This window comes from Takifugu flavidus, chromosome 3 (genome assembly GCF_003711565.1).
Source record: "Takifugu flavidus isolate HTHZ2018 chromosome 3, ASM371156v2, whole genome shotgun sequence".
NCBI classification, from domain to species: domain Eukaryota; kingdom Metazoa; phylum Chordata; class Actinopteri; order Tetraodontiformes; family Tetraodontidae; genus Takifugu; species Takifugu flavidus.
The window spans coordinates 684,656-711,310 of NC_079522.1; the positions used below are offsets into that span (position 1 = coordinate 684,656).

Consider the following 26,655-nt stretch of genomic DNA (forward strand, 5'->3'; position numbering starts at 1 on the left):
CGGGTGTCCGTGGAGAGGAAAGCCGTGGAGTGCTTGGCTTGTCTGTTTAGAAGACGGGCGGCTAATGGGGCAGCCAATCTGTTTTTTGTGTGTGTTGTCGTGCGTGGATGTAGACAGTTGGCTTGTTTGCGGTTCCTTCCCGGGCCTCGTTATCTCTTCTGCAGGATAAGGTAAATGCCTTTTCTTGTAAACATCATTTCACCTTTTCCTATTACAGATGCACATCAGCTGCACAATGTGAAGATCAATCTCCCGATGGCGGTGACATATTGTAAAACAGGAAGTGGTTTAAGGGGCATAAACAACAGGCTCCGTATAAAAGGCAACAGCCAAAATGTTTCATCGCGCAACAATAACACCGCAAGCTAACAAATTACTGGTTCTGTTCCCTGTCGTAACCGAGAGGAGGTGGTCAGCTGATTGAAAGGCAACTCGTCACTTTCTTCTTCATAGGTTCAGAACGTTTTGCTCCAATTCCACCAACGGCTTGAAAAAATGTCTCAATTGTCATTGCAATGATATTTGGTTAGCTTAGCGTAAAGATGACACTTGCTAACAACGTCGCGCCCCAAATTCACTACTCGACAGGCGGTGCGGCTCACCATCTTTTACCTTTATGATTGTTCCCCATTGACCGGATCAAGCTGGTGATCCCGCCCTCACATTCTCTTCTGGTGGGGCAGCGCCCGTTTCACAGAAACAATTTCCCAACAAAAGACTTTGGGAAAACATTTGCTCATCGTTCTGAAACGCGGAACCCGACCCCCGTTGTTCCTGGTTGAACCCGGAAAAAAAAGAATTTTAATGACTTTGCCATGAAAGGGGTTTGTGTACGGCTTTGTTGTGGCTGCGAGCGGCGGACTTTCATTAGGGCCGCGCTCAAGAGGCGGCCGCGGACGTTTCACGCGCTCGCGCCGTCAAAGCACCCGTGGCCGCGTGTCAGCTGGTGCAGCGGGGAAAAAAAAGCAGATCCTGTCACGTTTAAGTGGCGCCGACTGTCCCCGGTCCAACAAGACTCCTTCTGACATTTGCCTTTGTCCAATTATTTGCATCTGTGGCAGCAGGCGCTAAAAGAGAGACACAGAAGCAGACCGACGATGGCATTTACTTTCTTTTATGTCCCACACAAGATTTCATATTTAATGCAGCTGCACAGTTCCTCTTTTATCTCCAATAAGAGGAGATAAACAACATCAGCAAGCAGCAATGGGGGGGGGGGGTTAAGATTCCCAATTTCTCACAACTGCAGTTATTCTGTTATGTCGGTACTTTCATTAGCCGCTGGAGAGCTACGCTGCAGCTCTGCTGGTTGGTATAAATACTAATCAAATTATTATGGTGCAACAGGGCCTCTTTCATGAATTCTTTCTTAAGCCCACTTTTCCCCATGTAGGCCAGTAATACGACACTCTGTTGGTTCTTGCGATCAAATGGCTGATCCCTAAATGGGATGCGTGTTTGCACAAGGGTATTAATGTGCTTGTTTTTGTATATTAGAGGGGGCTTGCATGTATGTGTGTTGTAAGAAAGAGATGAGCTGCCTTCCGTGCTGGCTGTGTGAGTCAGAAATTGATCGGGCGCATGCATTAGCAGATTGCCTATTGATGAGGTGGGAGATTTATGGTGCTCTGATTGATGGCAGCAATCTCGGAGTATAAATAAATGAATATGTGCCGACGCCGGTTTGGTGATGGCAGTAAAGCCTTGATTTGCAAGCTCATCTGCAAACGCGAACGCCACATTAAGTGCGGCCTCATCAGCGCGCGCGGCTGGAGGATAATGGATAAAGTGATATCCTCGCCGAGGAAGGACAACACGTCTCTGCCGCCTGTATTTATGGCAGGAAAACATATTTAAAGCTGCTGAAAAATCACCTGAACGAAATATAGACCTCTTCTCTGTTGTAAAAGTCAGAAATGACCCTCTTTATAGGACCCCAATGCTCCACAATAGAAGAAAAGCTCTTCTTGTTAACTAAAGAGTTTTGGTAAACCGGCTGACAGTATCTGGAGTATTGTTTCAGAGGGATCTTAGTGCCCTAAAGCACCACAGAACTATGGTTCTGGGACATTTTGCCCCTTTTATGGTTAAAAAAACCCTCAGGGAACCTGTACTCAAGGGTAGTTCCATGTGCAAGTTTGTGGAAGTCGGGACTTTGGATCGGGTTGTTTCCACCACTCTCAGGAATTCCTAATGTTCTGATGCAAATCCCAACCTAGCTCCAGGGATATACTTATGTTAAACTAATAAAGATACAGATACACTTGTTTAACATTTAATACTCTCATATACCCTTTTATATACATTCTTCTGCCTTCTACTGTTGTCCACATGAAGAAATATTGCTTCGCTCATGTTTTTTGATAAGCTGAATTTTAGCTCTTGGAACTGACCTAACATTTGTCTTTTGAACTGTGTCAAGAGAACTCATGAAAAATTAAAGAGAAAAGTTTTAAGAGTCCGTCACCTTTGTTTCAAGTACATGACTTCAACACTCACTTCTCCGGTGTAGCCGCACAGAAGCACGTCAGCGAAGTGGGATTTTAAGTTATTCACCGTCATTAAAAAAGGAAAATGTTTGATTATAGACATTGAAAATGCGCAAAACAGCATTTATGTTCTGTCGGAGCCACTAAAGCTTAAAGACTTTGCTGTGGAACAAAATAGTCTCAGACACAATTTTATTATCGGTTTCGAGAAAGCACGCCTTCTCAGACAGTGTAGCACAGAACTGTAACTGTTCTTGACGACTAATACTTATGTCACCGTCAAAAGTGTGTAAAACGAATAAAAGCTCCAGGATTCCGCAGAAGCAAAGAGAGCGCCGCAATCTCGACGAGGTGCTACAAATACCTCGTTAGCGAGCTGGATTCCGAAGCCTCTGACTTTCCCGGACCACCGACGCTCCAGTTGTCGCAGCAAAACGCGAGCGTTACCTCCCCCAACGCGCAAACCAGGTCTCCGAACACCCCAGAATTCAATTTATTTGCCGTACATAACAAAACAAAAACAAGAACCGAGAATATCAACCAGCAACATTGGAGTAACAAGTACCATTCGATTTCTAAGCTACGCTGTAGCCGCGAGCAGCCTCGCACATGATATCGTGTGTTGGTGAGCCTACGGCGTCGACCAGCAGGTGGGTCAGATCTGCCAGAACCGGGTGAAGCTCGTTTGCTGGGGGGGTTATAACGCAGGACGTCTGGTTTTGGTGCCACCAGGAAGGTTATCCGCAAGGTTGGAGCTCTTTATGAGGCGATATCAGTAGCTACCATCTGTCAGTTCCCTGTCTGAGCAACGGAGACGTTCCTCGTTTGCCCCCGAACTCAGGAGTTGAAGCGTCCACTGAGTACGGAATCCTGTGATAATGCGCCCCTTTGCACCTTCCCGTCTCCTGGTCCCCTACCACCCGTTCCTCTGACCTCCGCCATCCCTCCAGGCCATGCTAACGGAATGTAATCACAATTATTTTGAGATCGTGGATCGCGATGTGAAGTTCATCCTACCGCCAGAACAAAAGTGAGGCGATTTCATCCCACGGACGCACGCTGTGAATTCAAACCAGCGCCCGAGTGCATTATTTATCCGCTTAGAAGATTCTTTTTGCCCTCGGTCATGTTCACCCATCTCCAATTTTACTTTTTTCCCCCACCTTTTGATGAGGAAGATAGTTACCTGGGGTTAAGTGACGGTTAAGAAGTCCGTCCCTTTCCCAAGGGAAGGGGATTTTCTTCAATACCAGAATTGCACTTTTCTTATCTCGGTTGGAGCTGGAGGCTTTACGGCGTTAAAAAAAACAAGGGAAAATATTAAGAAGAGGACCTGAAGTGTCTCCAGCGCCACTGGGGTCCCACTGGGATGTTAGGTTGCCAAGCGATGGCATCGTTAATTAGAGAAAGGGAACTGGCTTTAGGAGGAGTTGTTGACGCCTCAGCGTTATAGCCGTGCTTTTATTTTGACAGTTTCTCCGCGGATCGTCTCTCACCCTCCTCACCCTCCTCGTCACACTGGAGTCATCAATCAGACAGACGCTCGAAGTATCCGCTTGATTAATGACATTTACGCAACGGGAAAATTGCTCCTGAGTGCAAATCATCGTATCTACGAATGGGTTTCCCGTGACAGACCCTGGCGTTTGGAGACAAATGGGGGGACGGGCCCGCAGTGCAACCTGGACGGCGTACGGAAGTGCTTCAGCGCGGCATGTGGTCCGCATTCCCGAGCAGTTCGTCGAGCCCCCTTCCCCGTTTGGGTGAGCTAACAGACGCTTGTGCTGATCTGTTGGGGTCATGTCGCCCCACCTCCCGGAGTTGCGGGGTACCACGTGGTCGATCAGAAGCGTGTCAGAACAAGCCCCGCCACAGCCCGACCACTTTTCCATTTTAGGAACCACCCAAGCGTGACCTCCCGTGTTAAATTACCGGGGTAATAACAACGCTCGTGAATTATTCGGACTCCTCCATTGAGACCAGAACTATAGCTCTTCCGTAAGATTACTCACTTGTTTTGCTTTTAATTAGGACGCTGATAATTATTTGTATCCACTTAAATGAATCAATTACGGACTTTTAGCACCGTCATCAATTCTATTTTATAATTTCTGCACTCAGCTATACATGATTAATTCTATAATTAAGCACTTCACTTGATTTATGGGCTATCTCTATGCTTTTTTGTGTGTGTGCGTGCGTTTGCGTTACTAGCGTAGTAGCATGGCGCAACATTCTGGTTTTATTTCCTGGAAATTTCCGACGGGGAGAGCGTTAGCCCGCGCGCTCGTGTTGGGGTGTGAAGTAATGCTCAAAAGAAGAAGACAAACAAAGAAATTGGCTACGAAAGAGGGGCGGATATCGCTGTAAATTCCGGAGCGGGAGCTACAAGGGAGGATCAATGCATGACTGCGGTTTGGCTGCGGGGCAGAACTCGCAAGCAGCAAATTGCCGTTGCACGTGCTCACGAGATTCGTTTCTGTTTTGCTCCGCTAAGCTTTCAGCAACTTCCTTCTCGTCCGCTCAGTCAGGTAGCCCGACCCCTCATTCAGGCGCCGATCCTTTTCATGTATTGACCCGTGCGCTCATGTGCGGCGAAGCCTCGGTGCCCCGTGCCAGGGTCGAAAGGAGGCTTGGTGTTTGCGTTGGGGTGGGGGATGAGTCTAGAAAGCTGAGCTGCCGCAGGGAAAATGAAGTCTGAAGCCAAGAGCGAAGACAGAACCGGATCCAGCAAAATTCAGGATTCCTAATAGTGACTCTTCCTGTCTCCCGATGTGGTTTTGACACCGCAGGCGCCGAGGCAATAGGCGACACCCCGGATATTGATCGAGTTACACTTGGAGGAAGATAAGGGGTGAGAAGGATACCGGGGGTCGGTTTGCCGTCTGTCATTGAGCCGTTTAGATGGGATCCGTTACGAGATGAGCATCGGGACTGGGAAGGTGCATAAAGTCACAACTTCCCTCCCTGACGGGACTCGTATCTTTAGTTCGACCCTTTTCCGCCATGTCTCATAATAACTGGTCTTTTAATCAAATGAGTAAAAACAAATAATGGTAATAACTGTCCTCAACATTGAACCTTAAAAATATCACAAGAAAAAAATACGCTTCAAATTTCTGCAAATTCAACATTTAAATTGGTTTCTTGATGAAAACTTGATCCCTACCTAAAGGCCTGGGCGGACACCAGAAGCTACTGCTGTACCAGGAGGCTAATGCTAGCAGGCTAACCAGTGAGTATGTTGCTGGCAGTGGCCGAGCTGCTAAACTTATTAACTATTGATGAACGCGCGTGTAAATCAATAATGCAGACAGTCGTAAAGGCTTGTGGGGACACAAACAATGGTGGAAGATGTGAACCTGGACTTTGAGTCGTCCCTTTTATGCGTCTCCAGAGTGTGTAAACGCGTTTATTCGTGATTTAACGCGGAGACTCGCCACTTGTTTATGACCGTTTACGTCAGCGTGGCTGAAAAACGGAGTCGTTGACTGCGCGTTAGCGGCATTATCGTTAAAATTACAGATTTTAATCTGCGCGTTAGCATCCGAGGCATTATTCCAGCAGTTAGCGGAGTGATTCACCATTAAATCAGCCACAAGTGGAGCTGTGGGCAGGCACAAGAGATGGACAAGCTTCTGTGCAGGACTGGAGCATAGCCAGCGACAACCTGAAAAGAAATCATTTCTACCTGAACACCGGAGCACAAGCACCCTCTCCATCTAATGACCCCCCCCTCCATCCTTTCAACGGAATAGCACTATCTGAAATTGCACGTTCCCAACTGGCATCTGTAAATTAAGGAAATTACAAATGATTGCAGGCTCTTTCCGGGCGCAATCAACTCAGCGATTTCCCCGGCCGGCTCTCGCCTCAAAGTCGGGACGTTAAAAACAGAGCTGGGGATTTTCACCAGCCGGTTCTGTCGGTTAGCATTTCGGCCGGTCCCTGAGAGTCCATGCGTGGAATTTTTTTTGGAGGTTCAAGTGGACGTGTGACCTTTCAACACCATCCAAACTGTCAACTTGGTTATGTCACACTTTTTTGCCACCGCAGTTCTACTTCCTGTTGTGTTTCTTGTATTCTTGCAAGGAAAAATGCACCCGTAATAGCAACAACGCTAATGCTAATCTGGTGTGTAGCGGACCTTGGGGTCATCTTCTTGCTTCGCAAAACTCACAACTGGGCAGCGTAAAAAGTTGCGCGCTAACAGAGATATGAGCTCTGGCTGCAGCGGGAGGGGAGGAGCAGGGGGTGTGGCCAAACGAGCCTCGTCAAAGGTCACCGCTAGCTTCACGAGGCAGAGAGGAAACTCAGAAGACGTCACGTTTGGCAGATTTTGATGCAACCTGGATGTGGGTAAATAATCCCAGCGAGTGATGTTTAGCGACAAGCTTCTGGATGAGTGTTTTACTGTTTATTTATTGCTCTTTACAGTATGTTTTCCTCCCTGCGGCTTTGGATTTACGCCGCCGGTAGAGCCGACATTGTCAGTCAAAGTCGTTTTAAACGTCTCAGCGGGCATTACTGTCACAGCGGCTTTCCGCTTTCATCTCCTCCGTCTGTTTGGCTCAGGGAAGCTTTGCGGCCCCGGACATTAGCATGCGAGGGAGCGGCGCGGCCCAAACGCGTCCCCGGCGCCATCGGTACAGGCGATTCCCGCCTCTTGTCGGCTCCTCTGCGTCAGCGATCCCGTGTGGATAGAAGGCGTGAAGGTGCAAACACGTTTTTATTTCTCGGCTTAGCGCCGTCTGCTTAACTCCCGCTGTGTTCTGTTATTTACAGAGTTTCGTGTTTATCCCCCGCGCACGCGATCCTCTGGTTCCGCTCGCGTCCCTTCTTATCTGGCCTCCATCCGAAGGCGCCGGTCGGGGACTGGATTATAATAAGAGTGCTTATTAATTGCATCTCTCGCTTCCTCCTCGTCTGCAGGAGCAAAGTTTCGGATCTGCTTCGCTTCCCCATCACGCAGGACAAAACGCACACAAATAAATGGAAATTTAGCTTGTCATCTTTGTCCTTTCCCTTAAATCAATACTTTGACATTTAGAGAAATGCGGTGCGTTTGCTCGCTGTCTTGCCGAGAATTTGCTATTGATCGCGCTTGCTCACCTTAAATATAAAAGAAGTTATAAAAACAGTAGCTTTGGAAACACGGCAGCTAGCTTACATGAGTAGCTTTCTTCTTCTACTAACCATTTCTTTTCCCCAGCTCAACACGGAGAGGCCAAGTTGTGGTAGATTAAGATTTCCTGTAAGTTAACAGCACATAACCCTAAATAAGGAGGACCGATATACGCTCTGGCTCGGCAGCGATACTTCCCGCCCTTGCCGACTGATAGCGGAGCAATAAGCTAACATTAATATATTTATTTAGAGATCAATCATTCAAATTTTGACAATGGTGGAGTGCAAGTGCGCTTGCCAGCGATATTTTCTCAGAGAAGGTAGCGGAAATGAAAGGCAGCGGGGGAATAAATACAATCAAAGCGCAATAACCTGACCCCGAAACGGCGCCTGAGAGGGCGGCGAGATGTATACAGACGCCCGTGTGTCTCGCCTGACAGGTGGACAAATTAATAACACGCGGTGCCGACAGCCGAGGAGGACTCGCGCGCCGCTGAGCGCCTCGGCGAGTCAAACTATGCGGAATGTGTTTAAAATAATCGCATTTGTGTGCTGCTTTATTAGCTTCACGTGTACTAGCCCCCCCTGCTAGCGTCTGGAAATGTTAGGTGACGATATTAAAAGTTTTATTTATTAGTTAGATCCGGGTCCGAGGCTTCATTTCTCTCAGCTGCACATTGAAACATGAAAGAGATGAAAAGATTCCGCTCCTATTTCAGATGCCGTCTCTCCTCTCGCACCTTCCGTCACTGTCTGGAAGCTCTGTCCTAACAGATGGAGGGAAACGGGAAGAAATTCTCCTCAAACCCGCCCAGCTACTGTCCAACCGCACCCCCCCCCCCAGACCTGGCACCAGGTCCGAGGCCAGGCAGCGAGCTGCCGCAGGCGCCGAGCCGATGCCAGGGCCTGGAAAGAAGACGGCGAGGGACGGACGCGCGCTTGGAAAAGCAGCGGGAGGGATGTCGGAAGTTTGGCTTTAGCTACGCGGCCTCATAGAATTAGCAAGCAGTGATTGTTTGTGTCTAGACTGACGGCTAAAGAGTCCCGGACAGAGGTGGCCGACGCCGCCGTCACCCGTTGATACTCAGACATGTCGGCTGTCTGAGCGACGCACACGGTTCATCTGAAGCGCAGGTGTCAGTCCCAGGAAGAGGCTCCGGCGTTCCCCGAGTCCGTGGTCTTATCTCAGCCTGTCAGAGGCGGCGCCTCAGAGGAAGGAGGACATCATTTCTCCAGACGGGGGCCGGGAGCACCTCTCGCTGATAGATGGCACCGCCACGGGTCCGAAACGGCAACAACATCAGGCCGCAACGGCGCTGATGGAGGAGAAGCAACTCGATGGAAGACAGCTCTTCAGTTCGGAGCAAGAGACTGAAGCTCCGCCTCTTCATGCCACCTCTGGATCCCACATGTTTATTCATTGTGCGCTAATGATTTAGAGCTCAAAGTGAGAACAAGACAGAAAATAAATCTGTAGTTTGAACTGATTTTTTACGTCTCATCAGTGGGCCTGATGAGACAGACTATTTAATATTAGCTTCTGTTGCTAGCCCAGATGCTCGCTCCAACTTCCAATGATAAATGTGATACCCCCGATTTTCCTCCGGCTAATGAATGCAGAAAACTATCCTTATGTTTCTTCTTTCTTCTCTCTCCAGTTTTAAGAAAAGAACTCCACTCTGACATCTTTCCCCTCACTTTCGCAGCCTGCAGTGTATCTCCTGTAGCCCATTAGCCGTAGCCTACGCTTACCATCGCCTTCCAGCTGCGACAAGAGATATTGAACCCGCGGAGGAAATCGGGAAGGTGTAAACCACCAATAATGAGTTTCATCGGCACCCCAGAGACCGAGGCTGCGGCATGCAGCGGATCGCTGGGAAAAAGTATTCCGGTGTTACGTTACGGCGATCGACACGGCCATGCTAACCACCTGCTCATTTCTTGCTGATTCTCTGCCCATTTCCCACGCCGCGGCCTCCCTCCCAGGGCAAATCCACATCAGCAGATCCGTATTTGAATGCGGTAAAAGTAAGAATTGGGGTTCAGCTAATCTTAGCTCCGAGCAAACAACTACAATCTGGATTGTTATAAGGCTGAAATTGGTGAAAATTCAGGAGAAATTAATTTATTTTGTTATGTTCTTTACAAGCACTGAAAGCATTAATTCACTATGTTGCTAAATAGCACCTTTAGCAGTGGCATTGTCCTAAATTTAGAAGTATTGAGATAAAAGTTGACGCTCTGACTAGCTAGCCATTTTCTTGCCGAGCGCGAGAAAGAGCGTCTCAGATTTCCTCACATTCATGACGAATAAATGCTTCTACTCGAGGTTTGCGACATTCGTTCCTCTTCCTTCTTTAACCGATTAATCTCTCCGTACTCAGGTCGGGTCGGTGGAGGAAAGTTGCTTTTCTCTCCTCTCTGACAGCCCTCCTGGAGGAATATGGCTCGGCGTCGCCACGCCTGTCAATCAGGCAGCCGGATTGGTGCGTGTTGGACTGACAGACGAAACGGGCGCGGCTGTGGCGCTGAAACGGCTGGCGTGGGCGCAGGTGCACGCACCGGGGATGGTGACAGGAGGGAGGACGTGACGCTGTCTGCGTTGAAAATTAAAAGAAGCTAAAGCTAAATAATGTTGCACATCAGATTAGCTTAAAATTCTATCCATCTAAACAGGATGTGTTGGATGATTGTATCTCCAGCTAAATGCTTCACACGCTAACTGTGGATGGTAACTGGTCCGAATTTTTTGACCAAAATAGTCCAAAATGTCCAAAAATAGTATTTTTCTGAGATTAATGTCCTGGAGGACAGCAAACCTGGACATGGTGGTCGTCAAAAAAGAGAACTTCAGCTAGCTTCTGTTATCTTCTAGCACGTGGGCAGAAACACCTCCCCCTGCTCCGACCGGACTCGGCCCTGATTCTTGTTGTTTTCGACGTTCCCTCCACACAAATTCACATGTATCAATAATGTCGCGTCGTCGTAGCGCTCATTCCACAGCGTTGTCGCTACCACAGAACATGATGGCGCCCAACTCGAGCGAGCGCGCCAACGTCCCTTCCTGCCTTTCAAGATGACAGCTGGAGCCGAGCTCCCGCACACCTCTGAGGCAATTTGCATGGCAGAAATGACAGCGACGGCGTCTACAAGTGCTCATTAGCAGCCGGGCGAATATCGGGCTGCGACACCGCCGAGTTCCTTCCTGTGTAATTTGACACTTTGCACATGTGAACAAAGCAGAGCTTCCTTTGTTTTAGCGGCATCCGCGCGGTAAAATCCGTCAGTTAAACAGGCCTCCGCGTGATTCCCGGACAGATTTTGTTATTCCGTCGTTACCGTGACGACAGAGCGGTCCGACGTGGAGGTTCTTCCTGGGCGACGCCCAGTTTTTCCCCCTAACGAGAGGCCTCGGTCCCCTTCAGCCGAACGTTGCTTCAGCAAACACCGAAGCCTCCGTTTGCACTTCAGGATTTTCGTTGTCTTTCTTTTGTTGACCCGGAGGCGGGAAACTCGGAGCAAATCTGCTTTTATTTACCGAAGTTCTCACATACGTCTGCACTCGGCTCAGGCTATTGTACTTCCTTCCTGCTGAATAAAGGACTGCTCTTGTGGACTGAGCGACAAAAAATTAAATAAAAATGGAGAGATTTCCTTTAAACCGATACCCCCGATTCCTGCTATTTCTTGTCAAATGTCCAAGCTATCGAGATTTTGGATCAACGTATCAGGCAAATGTGTATAAGAAAACCCACCGCGGAGATGTATCGACAAGGTCAAGAAAATGGGATCTGTTTGACTCGTGCGATACTTTCCACTCAGATTAGCTGGAATAAAAGTTGAAGCTTTTCAACTTTGGGAAAATGGCCCCACGACTGGCTTCTGTCAGCCGCTCCAGTTTGTGTCGCGCCGCTGATGAAGAGACGCGCTTCCGTGTCCCTCCATCTCCGCCTGACTCGTCTCTTCCTGTCAAGCTAGCGGCAGCAGCGCCGGATCACATCGGCTGGCTCGTTCCCTGATCACTGACCCGGTGCCGGACATGCCTCCGTGTCTCTTTTAGAATCCCCTGAGACGGAATGCAACCGGAGGCACGGGATGACGAGTGAGGCGTTCCGTGGCAGCTATCGGATGGGTCGCGCGTATCCCCAAGACGAGGAACACGTACACGTTTGCTGTGTGGGCGACTCGTCACAAGCGTTTACCGTGATTTTCTTTCCTGTTTTTGACGGATTTGGGACTCAACGTGTCCGTCTGAGGATACAGAGAGCGCGTCTGATGGACGCGTTGGGTCCTGAATCCTGATCCCAAACAATCTCACACCAACACTCATTTTATTGCTTCCGACGGTAGCTTTCGCTAAAAAAAACCCTGCTCACTTCTTTACATTTTCAGGGTTCATTATTGGACTTTCAGGCTCTCCGACACATCTCTTCCTTTTTGTGCGGTCCCTGGCAGGAGAGGCAGCCTCTGATTGCTCCTGGTTGGAACACCATTTCACGGAATCTATTGCCCTTTTATAAAATAAAATCCCCCCCCTCCAACCTGAGCTCCTTTCTCGAGAGCTGAGAAATACCAGTTTTCCCCTGATGGCGGCGGCTCAGGTCCCAGATCTCCCCGTTGCTGAGCTAAGCTCCCGTCCCATTTGCTCTGCTTTCCTTTCCACCTTCTCTCCTTAAATAAAAAGCTCCGGCCTTTATTGCCGGTCACGGTCGTCGAGAAGCTATAAGACAAGACCATAACCAAAATTAATGTGTCCCCCTGGCCTGGACTCTCTCCTGGCTGCCCGCTTAACGGTCCAGAGAGCGTGGACAGGGGCTAAAGGACCACTAATGGGAATTGGAGGAGGTAGCTAACCGTTCCATTATGGAGAGTAAGATGGTATTGACAAATCATAGCGGAAAGAGGGAGGAAGATATTTCCTTTCTGCCAGATGATGAATTCTAATCAGCTCAGATGCGTTTGCGTCAGCTAGGGTCATGTTAATAAAGTTCCCCGTGAGCTGAGGCGGCCGGTCCTTCCCGTGGTACCTCGGCTTCCCAAAGGTGATGGGTGTCGGACTGTGTTATCCCCATGACGGCATTTTGTGTTCTGATGCAAGGAACGGGCCAATGGCTCGGGGGCCCTCGGACGCTTCAGCGAGATAACAGTCGATCAGACGGAGGCCGACTGATCGAGGACCGAGAGGCCCCCGTCAATGAGACCGCGGTGAGGACGACGCCCGTCTCCCGTGTTAGCCAAACAGAGGCAACATAAGGAGCGTTTATACAACGAGCAGTACGGAAACGAGCAAACAAATACATATTTTGTCTTTTATGCTCAACACTCACAGCTGGTTATTTACTCTGTTCATCACCACAGACTCGGGGTTACAGGAAGAAATCCACAACTTAAAGTACGCTTGGCTGGAAGGTGGGTGGGGCGCTAGCTTCACTTTATCCGTCTCCTTCCTCATCAGAGTTCGAACCCTTCAATAAACATCCCCTTCAAGGTCGCCTTTGGAGCGCGCTCGCAGATCAGGCTAGCGTCCACACGGGGCGTGCGCTTTGAAGCAAAGACATCACCCAGAGTAAGATAAAGAAGAGAGGGAGCGGGGAAAGACGGGGGAGGAGGGGATTGGAGGGCTTTCTTCTTCATCCTTTGTGGAAAATTTTGGATTTCAGGTTGTATTAGAACCTCATGCTGAACTGGATGCTCAAACCATCCAGGCCGCAGATCGGGACTCTAGCAGAAATTTGGGAGTTTTATTGACCGATTCTTTCAAAGCCTCACCCCCCCGTCCGCTGCGCTAGTGTCAACTCCCGAGCATTTTGAAAACCGTTCCACATTAGAGCCTGTCCCACTGGTGGAGGACGACACGGCGCGATGTTGATGATAGCGGCGGCGGGGAAGGGACGGTGTTATGAATGGTCGGCCGGGCGCGGCGTTCAATTTACAGCAGTCTGAGATTTCCATCTATCACCGGGGCAACGATGTGAGAGAAGCCGGAAGAGAGGGGAGAAGAGTTTCTTCCCTGTTCGGGCTCATGAGTGGAATACTAAGGCGAGGGTGGACCTGCGAGGCTGCTCCCAACCACCGGCAGCCCGTTTGTCTCCGCCCCTCCGTGCGGCGCAGCACTCAGACATGCATCACCGGGCCTCGCCGCTCCGGGCTCGGCAGCATTCGTCCTCATGCCTGCACAATTTGCAAGGGGGACGGAATGATCCTGCCAAGACAAACCCGCCGTCCATCAAAGCCCCAAACCCCCTCCCACGGCGGCCGTCGAAGCGTCTGACACTTCCTGTAGCCATCACAGGAAGCAGCTCGAGTATGTGGTCATACGAGCTTCACTTTTTCAGCGCCGTCTTCAGGTGCACTTAAATACACCTTTATTGAGGCGAGTTAATCAAGCACCTCATGGATGAAGTCACAGAGGAGAACCCCTCCCCCCTCCTGGACTAATGGACCCGGAGAGCCACAATCCACAGGAGTTCCTTCCACGCCACTCATCTCCTCCATCTGATGTTTTTTTTTTTTTTTCCAATCCTACACCAGGCTCTTCTCCTCCCACCTAGTTAGCCCATCTAGAGAGTTACCGCATGACGATGCATTAGCAACTGCTAGCATCTGCATTCAGTCGAATCACAATTAAGCCGCGGCAGAGGGAGGGGTGACAAAGTGCTCCTCACGGGAAGGGTCACGCTATTAGAGTTCACTGGGCTGTACGAAGGGGAACGCATACGCTAGGATGGAATACTTGTTGGACTTTTGGGACAAGGGGCAACGGAAGAATCAATGAAAGCAATCACTGCGAACAATTCGATTAGCTCCGAGCCTGAGCGACAAGCCGCGGATTATGAAGAGGTCGTGTAAAAATTTACCGGTAGAAAAAAACTATCACACTTTTAAGGGAAGGGCAAATTAAACTGGAGGGTAAATGTCAGATTTAAGCACATCTGCTAGCCAAATGCTAGCATGGAGACGTGTGGCTACCAATAAGGATACATAGCAACACCCTGCAAGTGAAGCAAAATAGAAGCTTCTACTTAGAGTTAGCTTTTTTAGTTGTATTTGTGGACGCAGTAGTTCAACATATCAACCAGAAGCTAACGACGCCCTGATAATGCTGCAAATAGGGCAAATAAATGACAAAACAACTTGTGCTTTTACTGTTGCTATGATACGTTCCATCAAATGAGGCAGCAGAGAAAAAGAAACAAGTACTGAGCATTCTGTGATCAGATTAATTTTTAGTTTTTGGCATTTTAAATGTCAAGCACGTTTCTCATTTCAGTGCCAAATGTATCTTTTCAGAGGACTCTGTTCAGCTACTTCCTGGTAATATGCTAAAGCCGACCGATGATTTTCCCTTTCCGCTAAAAGCAGTTGGAGCGTCCGCTAACTCTTCAACTCTTGTTTAGCATTTTCATCTCCGACCCCTCTGAGACGCGTCTCTCGTCACCCGTCACGTTATGAAAAAGGACAGATTTGCCTCGCGCTAATTAACCGATTGCTAATAGTTAGCTCGTCCCATGACTGAGGCCCTTTGAATAATCAGACTATCGTCAAATTAGTGACGGTCGGGACTGCCGTGACGAGGCAGTGGAATCGGAACAGCAGCGGCTCCTGGATTCAAACCTCGCTGGATGGAGGAAGCGTTTGAGCCTCCAAACTCTCAGAAATTCCACCGAAGCGGCGCATAAACAGCAATTTGCCGCTGCTCTCTGTTGGCTGGCGAGCAGAGCTCTCGGCAGAGCGTCCCGGGGCTGGCTGATGGCCCCTGCCAACAGGAGGCAGGGATCGCTTTTTCCACGATTAGTCTCATCTACGCCGTTTTTCTTTGACGCCGGTGAATGGGAGCGGAAAGACGCCCGGCTGGCGGAAGCTAATTTTCCACTTGAGGAAACTGTCTGCAAAATAATAATCTACGGTTTGTTATGTGAAAATGATGATCTCCCTCAACCCTGCTGGGAGACGGGTAATGGCCCCGCGCCGCGGAGGCCTGCACTTTTTCACCCCCTGCAACCGGCTCGTTAGCCGCAGAGCCTAAGCCTAGCATGTTGTGTCTGAAATTGATGTTTTACCATAATTTCCATATTACAAAAAAATAAAAGATAAATTCTAGCCAAAAATGCTAAACACTATTGGAGGTTTTTTTTAAAAAAATCCAAGTGTGTTTTGTCTGTTCCAGGCTACCGGACAGTGGAGGCAGGTGTTCGCAATGCTGCGGAGGGGCACCTGCCTCAATATTTACATAAATATCCACATAAATTATACCCTCGCCTACCACCAGGGGCCCCCAGGGCACCCTTAGTGTAATTATTGGGCAAACCTATTTCGATGGAATAAAATTGCAACACTAGCTTAAAGAAAAACACGAGTTAAAATTAGCCGGAATGGATCCTGTAACGGTCTTTTAGGGCCTTGTTTTGCCTCCGCTGCAGCTGTGAAGGAAAACAAAAGCCTGGCCTGAAATGATGCGCTATAAATAACCGGGCACTGTTGGACGAGCGCGACGAGCCGTGAAACTTATTACACTCTCCGGTCTGCGGCTGCGACTCCGTGTGACTCCGGTAAAAATGAAAAGGTCATTCCTCCCTGAAGAGTTATGCAAGTGGCCTTTAGAGGAGCTTCATTCCGTACGGGGGCGCGTGTTCCGATCAGGGAGGTCTGCTAGCCAATGAAGAAAAATAAAAAATCAGCTCCAGCGTGGCAGGAAGCCACAATCAACCCCCCCCCCCCCCACAAGTTTGTCTGTTGATTCTGCTGAACTTTAATCCGCCAGGAGGCGATAAGACGCAGAGATAAAACAGCCGCAGACTCAAAGTCCTGGAAACAAGTTCTGGTGTCCGTTTGTTTCTTTGATTCCGGCTCTGCTTTGGTGCTTTGATCGGCCTTGAAGTCTCGCCGCTGCCTTTACAAACCAGAGTCGTGAATATTGAAGTCGCTCGGCGCCTCTGCCAGCGTCCGAAATGTGGCGCGTGCTAGCGAGTGTTTCCTCTCCGGTTTGGCGAGTTCCGAGAAGACATCGCGTGGGCGGAATCTGGATCACATTCCATCGACTTTCCGCCATATTTGATTTACGCCAACTTGCCGTTTCCCCACTTTCCCCCATATAGCTATTTAAAAGCAGGTTAAAGGGTTGTGGCCTTTGAAACCTCAGGCGATTAGGTTGCCCCACGCCCCCCCCCCCACCCCTCTGTGGGAGCGTGGCCCAACTTTATCATTTCCCTGTTCAATAATCCATCAACATTTACATTCCATTAATCATCCCGCTGTCTGAGTTAGCGTTAGCGCTCCAGGCCGCCCCCACTCCACCCCTCTCTCCACAGCCCCAGGCGGCGCAACAGCCCTCCCTCATTAACCACTCCCTCACGCACACACACACACACACACACACACACGCACACACACACACACACACACACGCACACACACACACACACACACACACAGTCACGTGACTTACGGCTCAGAACAATATTGACTCAAACTGCTCGATCAATGTGCTAAAATGCACCAAATGATCCACGATGGTGTATCTGTCAGCAGATTCGGCGAGCATGAACCTGCCCCCCCCCCGTCCCCCCCCCCCCCGACACACACACACACACACACACAGACCGACGGCCTCCCGAGCCCTGCGTGGATCAAGAAACCCACCTGGACCCTCTCAGTTCTCCTCCTGAGGCCAGGGGCGGCTGAAACGCCAGAACTTTGCCTTCACCGCGGCCCCCACGCACCCCCCCACACGGTGACTCAAGCTGCTCAAATATACGTTTTGCCCTTCATCGCGTTCGCTTGTGCCGTACATCAAACCCGGGACGGAGAGATTCATGTTGAAACGAGGAGCAGCTATTAGCCAAAGCTTCAGTGCGGTGTAAATGAAGGGAGGCTCAGTGGGGTCACGCCGGCGCCGGCGCCCGCAGGGACGTGCAGCAGCCGCTGATCCACATATCAAATATTCCTTTTAGTAGATGACTAATGAAAGATCTCCCAGTTGGCAGATCTGCAATCTGCAGATCTGCCAACTGTATGCTAATACAATATGCTAATATTTGCGAGCGACTAGCGTTTTTCCAAGATTAGATCCATTAGGCGGGCGGCGCTTCCCAGAATGCTTTGATTACAGTATTTTAAACTGGACTGAAACGTGCAGCAGCAGGTCAGACGACTCGAACTGTAATAAAATGCTACTTCTGCACAAAGGTGACCTTTATGTGCTCACATATCTAACAAATGAGTTTAAAATGAACTGGAAATAAAGATCCTGCCAACATTTTAGCTTAGCTTCCATTAAAATATGGAGGTTTGAGTGCTTCTTTCTGCAATTATTTGCATATTTTCTTCCCACATTTGTAAATTTACATCACATCAAAAAAAGAAAAAGAAAATACAACTGTTGTTAGCTTTTTGCTTCGATAATTATTGATTGTGCTGCTCTAAATTGAAGCTAGTCCATTTGAAAGATAAGTTTATCATAATATACACGATATACTGCGATAAAAGAGCCTTTTACAAAGTAAATATTCTTTAAACCTTTTAGCGTGTTAGCGCAAGTGAAAAAAGTGCTTTTTACGCTGCTTTATCAGCTGCTGACAGACAGAAGCTAACACTTTTATTTAGAATTTGCATATTTGGTCATTTATAAATGATTATTCTGAAGAAACCAACCAAACTACCTAAAAAAAAAACCCAACCAAGCTGTAAAATATAGATTTGTGCTACAAGAAACAAATGTGTCAAGTACAAACAGCCGGTTAGCATGGATGTGGGATTAGTCGCACCAATTTGAGTACAAACCTAAAGTTTTCAGGTACAAGTCAGTTCTGACGCTTTCAACCTGCTATGAGAGCAGCATCACAGAGCCCAGAGGAGCTAGCATAGGCGCGACCGTCATGATGGGAATAAGAACGTCCGTATCTCTCTGCTACGCTCTGCAGCGCTACGATCGCCCCGGAAACGCTGTTTGAAGCACAACTGTAGGTTAGCAAATGCGCCGCGACAGCGGCAATATGGTTAAATATTTTAAGGACCCAAACCCGCAGCGAAAGACTTGGCAAAGGGCGCCTAAATCTAATTAAATTATTTCCATATTTGCACACTAAAATAGGGAAGAGTAATTAATATCTTGCTCAAGTGCAATTTATTACCAAAGGCAATATCAAGTTTATTAAATGTGTCACAAATTAGATTGAGTAATTATATTTGCTGGAAGTTGGGAAATTGAAACTTATCTCGTTTTAATCAGAGCTCATGAAGATATTTTCGGATCACAAAAACACGTTTGGCGTCAGGAATCGCACTGAGGTGCTAATTTTCCACTTGATTCTAAAGTGTCAGAGAAACTGTTAGCTAAGCAGGCTAGCAGGTGCACAAGCACGAGCTAGCGCTTCGGCGAAGTAGCGGAGGAGGCGCGGGACCTGTCCCATCATCAAAGCCCACAACAAAAACTTCAAGACCTGAAAGAAACAAATCAAAGACCAGCCAAAATACCTGAGGCTCCTTTGATGTTCCAGGTCCATTTGCTTGACCCTGCTGCCGCCGCCGTCCACCGGGGGCGCCATTTGCTGGCTTTGCACCGACTCTGGAGAAGGGAAAAATCAAGAAAACCCGGTTGACTCGTTGCTCTGTTTGCCGTTTGTTATTAACCAGCTCCGAACTCCGAACCTGGACGCCGCCTTCACATTAATTTGCCCTGTTCATCGCCGTCCTCGCCGCCATCAGCCTCCACTCACTTCCCGCCCCGCCGCTCTTAAAAGATGAATCAAAGGAGGACGGCGGAGGGCGAAACGCATCCATCACGACTTTCCTCCTCCATCTCTCTGAAGCTTTTTACTCTCTCTGGTAATCACGCCGCACAACTCTCATTTCAATATCGGATTGCCGGTGCTGCCCCGACGCCGCAATCTGCTGCGTGTAATGAAAACGTATATTCCAGGCCGGCTTCCTGAGCGGAGGTCCCATTAGGAGCTGTGCCTCATTGATTGAAACGCTTTCAAAGGGACGCGCGCACTGTTAATGCAGGTGTGTGTGTGTGTGTGTGAGTGTGTGTGTGTGTGTGTGTTCAGGGGTGGCTTCAGGATTGAAGGTAGATGTTGGGAAACACACCTAAATTCCTCGGAATGGGGTTATACAGTGGGTGAAGTCAATACGTCAGGGAAGGCTGCCAATAAAATTGCCCCCCCCCCCTGCCTTTTGTGATGTCCCCCCTCCCTACAGGGTCGGAGGTGACCAGGATGCTGCGCCCCCACCCCAACCACCTCACCCCCAAACCCGCTCTTTGTTCCTGCTTTCACGGCTGCTCCCAGATCTTATCGGAGGAAGACTGTGTGCTCGATCTGACCCTTTAAATTCAATTACAGGCCTAGCAGAGCTCCCCCCCCCCCCCCACCGCCCACACATCCCCCCCCCCCCCCACCACCACCACCACCCCGTTTGATTTTGGAAATGAAGGCAGCGTTCCAGATATTCTCTTAGAAAAAGGGAAGATTCTGGAAGGTAGAGAAGATGATCTAATCGGTGGGGGGGCTCCGTTTTTTAGACCGTGCGCGCGTCCCTTTGAGGCTAACATTGTTAACCTTGAGGCAACGGGACCAAAAACAAGGGGTACGGTCGATACAGCGTTGCCATCTTGTAAACAAACAGCTGGAAATGTAAACAAAGCTAAGCTAACGGGCTTGCTCTGTTTTGGCCAGCTGTCAGCTAACGTGTTGGACAGGTAACACTTATGTGGGCGTTCCCAGACTGTAGGAGTGCGCTAGCATAGTTTTCGATGCTACGCAGCTAGCTCTTTGTGGATTTAAGGGTGCGCTTGTCCGGGCTCTAAACACGCAGAGGAGAAAACATGAAGCAGAAGCAACTTCTCCGTCGGCCATGAATTATTCAATATACATCTCAAATATCATTCCGGGAAGGAAGTATTCAGATTTTTCATTTGACCTTTGACCACTTCTGTCTCTCACTCATTCCCTGCGCACCTGAGTAAACCGATAAATTCAGAGGCAGCGGCGGCGGCGAGGCATCTTGCTGCTACTCAGAGGGTGAAAATAACCGTAACTCAAAAAACAAAGCGAGGAAGGTTCTGTTTTATTGCTTTTGTTTGTAAAATCGCTCTCCAAATATTCAATTCCCCAACAAAGTTCCCATTAAAGCTACCAGTGCAGCCTCGGGGACAGACCGACATGGACAACACCTCGGTGCTAATTAATTTGTCCTGTTAAGCTAACCTTCTTGAACTCCTCGCAGCAGGTTTGGAGTGTTTGTTTTTCTCACACCAGCGGTGGCGTTTCCCGTTTAAAAACGGAGAATGATGAGTGAGGCTAATGCTTCTGAGGGGAAACGACAAACAGGCCTAGCTACGTTGAGGCGGCTAAGTGCCACGCAGCTTTTCAAGTCCCGCCTTTGAAGAGCTCACTGAAAAGGCTTGGTTCTGGCTTTGATCTTAAATATTTATCAAATCAAACCACCAAAGAACGCGGGGGCCAAAATACAGCTAAACTTTTTGGCAGAAAAGATGTTGGCGGCAGAGTAAAACACTCCTTATATTCAAGAAACGTGCTAATGCTAATGCACAAAAGAATGGAGTTAAAGACCAGGATACCACCGATTTAACGTTGTTCCGGGATTTACTCATTTTTGACCACTTGTTCCGGAGTCAACAAAGCTGTGACTCCGTCCTTCCAGCTGAGATAAACGTCCCTTGGGGGAGTTTGACCGAGTGCTTGGTTTTAATAACGCGGTCGAGTCAGGCGGCGCTTTTTTGTCCGAGATGGAGCTCTGATCCGCGGTCCGACCACATACGCCAGGACTTTGATCTATAATTCAAATCTGGTCTCGGGGGGGCAGGAGGAGAATTTCGTTTAAGAAGATTGCAAGTAATTATGGGAAGTGACTCAGGCCGCACATTTTCTTTTACATAAAAATGCAATCATAGGGTTGACTTTTGGACTTTGGAGAATGCTAACTCGTGCTAATTTTGCTGTTGAATATTGTTTAGTCAACATCATGACAGCGGTGTAGGCGGAGAGGGCTAGCGTAGCACATTTGCAACGGCATCGGGAATCGTATCAGCTACAACTCCCGTCGCTTTTCTCTATCTTGCAACAAGATTTATTACCGGGCAATTCCAGAAGCAGCAGGTTAGCATGGAGCTGCTTCACAGCCCTCCGAGAAAAAGGACCATACCTTGTGAAAATCTTTGCTCTCGCAGACGTTTGGCATTTCCGTTTATTGCTGACTCGGGTTAATTAAAGCCAACCCAGCTAGCATCGTTATTAAACAACCATAAATAAAGACAATATTTCTAAGTGTGTGTGTGTGTGTGTGTGTGTGTGGGGGGGGGGGGGGCGGAGGGTATGAGCAAACTCAGGATGGAGGCATTAACAACTGCCTCCGATGCTAAGATGGACAAACTGTCAGAGTCATTAGTTTAGCAATTAGCTGGCGTCGCTTCACCTTTGATGAACGCCAAAGTCACGCAGCAGTAAGTTTTACCTGGACACAAGAGATTATCTCAACTCTCAAATACACCCTTGAAACGCAGGTGAACACACAGCCACACACCTCTGCGTGAACGCTCAGCCATTAAAATTGATGCTAATGACTCGTGGCTTCTGCCGCGGCGGTTTGCACGAACGTGGCAGTTGCAGTAATTGACTTGCAATTAGAACGATCAACATTGTTTTGTGTTATTTGTTGCTTGGAACAAACGGGTTTTACCTTTGCGTCGCCGGGATTTTGGGAGGGGACAGCGGAACAACATCATTAGCGTGGGTTTGCACTGCTAGATTTACCGCGTCAGGGTATCAACGTTATTTACCGACGGAATATTCGTAGTTTCACGTCTGGTTGCCAGACTGTCGCTGAGGCTTCTGAAACCGCTTGGCTGCAGCGTCCACGTGCGAGCGTGTCACAGAGGTTTGGCCGAGGACCAGAACAGAGCCAGGCGTGCCGTTAGGGATCGGGCCGACGGTGCAAGCTTTGGCCTCGTTTGTTGATTTTTGGGTGTGTTTTCACTGTCTGGAACGGAGCTGGAGCCGCTGTAGCGCTGAGTCATCTCCAGCCTTTGTAGGTGGAACAAAGAGTCTTAAAGCTGCTTTGGTGTTTGTTTATTTTTGGCATCAAAGGCAGAATTACAGTATCCGACCGGCTCCACCTTTGATTTTGGGCTGAGTCTCTGTCAGGTGACAGCGTCTCCATACGAGTCGGATGAATTTTGGCTCCCTAAAGTCTCTATTTCCCTCTCCTCTGTTCTGAGGTCAACATCAGATTAGCTAACGTGATGTATCCCCGCTGCCACGTCGTATTACTGCCGGCGTTGTTCTCCTGCCTGGCTGGCGAGGCCGGCGTTGCCTTCCATTACGGCCCCAACTTTTCTTTTCTAATTAATCCTGCTGGCTGTTTAATTTCAGGACAGCTTAAATGATGAAAGAAAAAATTCAAGGTGTCCTAAAACCGCCTTCGGTGGGGCCCATCTCCGGACCCCAAACCGCGGAGCCCTCTGCTCGATAAGCAATCTGTCAGGGAGGAGAGCGAGCTGGGTAGTTTGTTTCGGTTTGCCGGACAGGTTCGATTCTTTGAGAGACGTGGCCGACAGGCACCTACAGCCGGAAGCTCTGTAAAAACTAATTACGGCGGTGTTAAGAGGCGAGCGCAGTGGGGCACGGCAAAGACGAGTTAAGCTCAGAGTTGACTCGACGCTGCTGTTTTGGTTTAAGGAAGCGGCGGGTGTGGTGCCCAATGGGGCAAGAAAGTGGACATATGCTAGAGGGCAGGTGTGAGGGGGGAAAGAATGTGGCATCTACCCCTTAGAGGTCATTTTTACGGAGTTTGTCAAGTACAAAGATACTGTTAGGTGTGATTTTAGGGTGTGAATGTAGTATCTGGAATATCCTTTGAAGGGGGGTGGATGGACAGACTTCCACGGCAGGGAGACACTCATCCATCCACTCTTCATCCTTTCTTCTCAGTCTCTCAGATGTCCTGAAGTCTCTCAGAAACCCGCCGCACATAACCAATCCCAAAAAGCTGATCTATATCTGGAAGACACCGGAGGGCCTTTAAAGATGGAGGACGGCGGATGTCTGCATATCAAATGAACGCATTAGGCAGAGGGGGGCACAAACATGTTATGAGAGATGAGCAACATCTGGTGCGACGGATCTTATCCTCAATCACGGGTCAAAGCGATCCACGCGCCTGCTCCGCCCGAGATACTAATCTTAGGCCTAATTCCCGTGTATCCCCCTGGCTTAAAACCCTCTTTAGAGCATTAACAGTTTTACTTTCTCGACTGGGTTCTTGCATATTTTAAGGTTTGTAAAAAGAAAAAATAAAAGCATGTCATTAATGAATTACTGTCATTTTTGTCGCATCACCGAGGAGTTATGTGAACGTCCATGTTGAATTTAGCCATCGATTGCTAACCGGCTCAGGCTTTTCCCTCCGACTTTGCGGCTTGGCTTTATAAAGTGTTGTATTTTTCTCCGTTTCAAAACTGGAGAAATTGTTATTTTTTTCGAGAGGCAGAGAGCGATACAAGGGGGTTAGGGAGGCTGAAACCACCCTCTGATAAAACGAGCACGTCCCCCTGAGCTAAGCCCTGGGGATTTGAGAGTGGACTGAATGAATCTCGCAGTGTACAGACAGCTGCCGCCACCTCTGCGGGAGGTGGGGCGAGTCCGCGAGTGTGCCGAGGAGGAAAAAAGACCAGTAGAGTGTTACCAGATCACCAGTTTGTGCCCCCCTCTTCAACAGAAGTTATTCCCTTAATGAAGCCACATATCCTACTCCGGCCCACTCCCAAGGAGAGTCCGCTATCCTGACCGAGGAGGCGACTCCGGGAGCCAGACTAATTCCTGGGTGACGAGAGCAAAAGGCTACTGGGTTTTCTTGGGGTTAAAATGCTTTAATCTCTTTATCCTGCGTTGATGGGACCATTCACAGATTTGATACACTTCCTCTAAATCCTTAAGTGGCGTGCGAAGGCAAGGCCAGGGGGGAATTTCACGGAAAGAAGTGAATCGCGCCCAGAGAGCGGCGGAGCCACGGCTCCATGAGAAACACGACGTGGGTTTGCTAATGTATGGGATCAGCACGCGCTTGTTTGGAAATATGTTTTGAGATAAACGCGTCTTCGGCAAAGTAAATTAATCTGCTCTTATCGTGCAGAAAGCAGCGCGTCGACAGTTTGGTTTTTTTTTTAAAAAGGAACTTCGCATTCCTCTCCCTTCTCCAGCGTACTCGTGCACTTCCCCGGCATCCCTAGCTCCCTAATGAGGCGTGATCACTGTGTTAAACTGCTAATTAAAATCAGATATTAAAGCCCACTACCCATAATCCCTCTTGGCTTGTGCTACAAACACCAGCTTGGCTGTCGCTTGGTATCAGCGTCTCACCTTCGCACAGCGTCAAACTTTGTATTTCACAACAACAGGAATTTTGTGGTATGTCGGCGTGACCTAGATTCGGCGTAGGGGTACAGTGGGAGCGCGGATGGTTTGAAGGGAGACAAAGACACATTGGGAGACGTGGCGTTTGCCGGCATTGTACATATTTGAGCAGAGAGGCTGTAATTTGAACAAAATGAGTGAAGAGCCGCTGTTTGTGAGGGATGTGGCGCCCGTAGAACAGCTGCCGGGCCATTACGGAACATACTAATGATCGGCCGTGAAAAATTGATGAGTCATTGATCTCTTCCTGTCGTTGAGAAAATGCGCCGTTAATAGAAAACATCTTCAGAAAGACAAGGGCATAATGCTCGATTAGATACGTTTCAGTTAGATCTCCATCCCTGCTATACTTCTGCCCACCACCAGAGGGAGGTACCATTTATCCTTATAGCACAGGGGTGGGCAAATCCAGTCCTTGAGGGCCAGATTCAAGCCAGACTTTCTGTCCTACAGGTAAATACTTTCACCTGGGGTTCCATTTACCTTGGTGAAAGCGGTTTCTCCCTGGTAGAATGGAAAATCTGGCTGGATTCCAGCCTTCATGGATTGGACTTGCCCATCAGAGGAGGTCAAATCCATTCCTCGAGGGTTGAATTTAAGCCGGGATTTGCATCCTACCAGGCAGGAAATGCTTTCACCAAGGAAAATGGAACCCCAGGTGAAAGTGTTTACCTGTAGGACAGAAAGTCTGGCTTGGAGCCGGCCCTCGATGCCCACCCCTGCACATTATTACTGAACAGCTGATTTGGTCCCTAGATTCCTGATTCTGCTTTCGGCTTCCCGGGGCTATAAAAATGCTCTCCACAACAGTTTTCAATTAATATTCTCGGCCGTCCAATGGTCAGGACCTTAGCGATCTTTCGTCCCCGCCGCGCAGGGCAGCGCATATTTGAGGGTGAGGCTCCAAACAAACTGGAGTCTTCGAGGCCGCCGGTCAGCTGAACTCTGAACTGTACACTGCTACCTAATTAGCCCTGCGTATCCACAAGCATCTGCTCCATCAGCAACGCTAATATGACTTCATGAAACTGGGAGGGCGGCTAGCTCTGGTTGGCGCATGTGGGACCAGATTGGTGTTAACCGAGCAATTTAGCTTCCATTAATATCTGGGGTATAAAAGTCCATTTGGTTGCCGCCACTGCCCAAAATGATCGCTTTTATGTGTCCTGAGCTGCTCTTTTATTTTAAAATAAAAAAAGACAGCTGGGAGAAAAAAAGAGAAATTCAAGGGGTCATTGAGCACAACAGGAACGCGGAACCCTGGCACAGCTGGAGGGACTTTGGCAGGGGGGCGAAGCCACCTATCTTGCGGTGACAAGCGGCAAATGGGGGCCCATTACCGTGCGGAATGCTAATGCCAAAGTTTGGGCTGCGGGGACTGGCCCAGTTCCCCAAACACAAGGAGCGAAGTCCTGCCTGGGTGCATGCATGACAGTCCCCATTTACACCCACGAGTGCAGCAGATAATAAACGCATAAATCACCAGAGACTCTTACAGTCGTTCTGTTCTCACTCCTTCTCTCTGCTCTCAATCTGCGCCCTGACGGCTTCTGAGGCTCCTCGTTCCTAATTGTCCTGTCGTCTATTTTTTTCCCATCCATCCCTCCCAC

General features: G+C 48.9%; 1 long non-coding RNA gene across 1 annotated transcript in view; it reads right to left on the minus strand.

The window, feature by feature from the left end:
- Positions 1-699: 699 nt before the first annotated feature.
- LOC130522476 (uncharacterized) overlaps positions 700-26,655 on the minus strand; it is a 205,570-nt gene continuing 179,614 nt past the window's right edge. The window contains exons 3-4 of the long non-coding RNA XR_008949633.1: positions 19,089-19,179; positions 700-1,067 (exon numbers count right to left, since the gene is read on the minus strand). This is a non-coding gene — a long non-coding RNA (uncharacterized LOC130522476). The remainder of the gene's footprint in view (positions 1,068-19,088; positions 19,180-26,655) is intronic.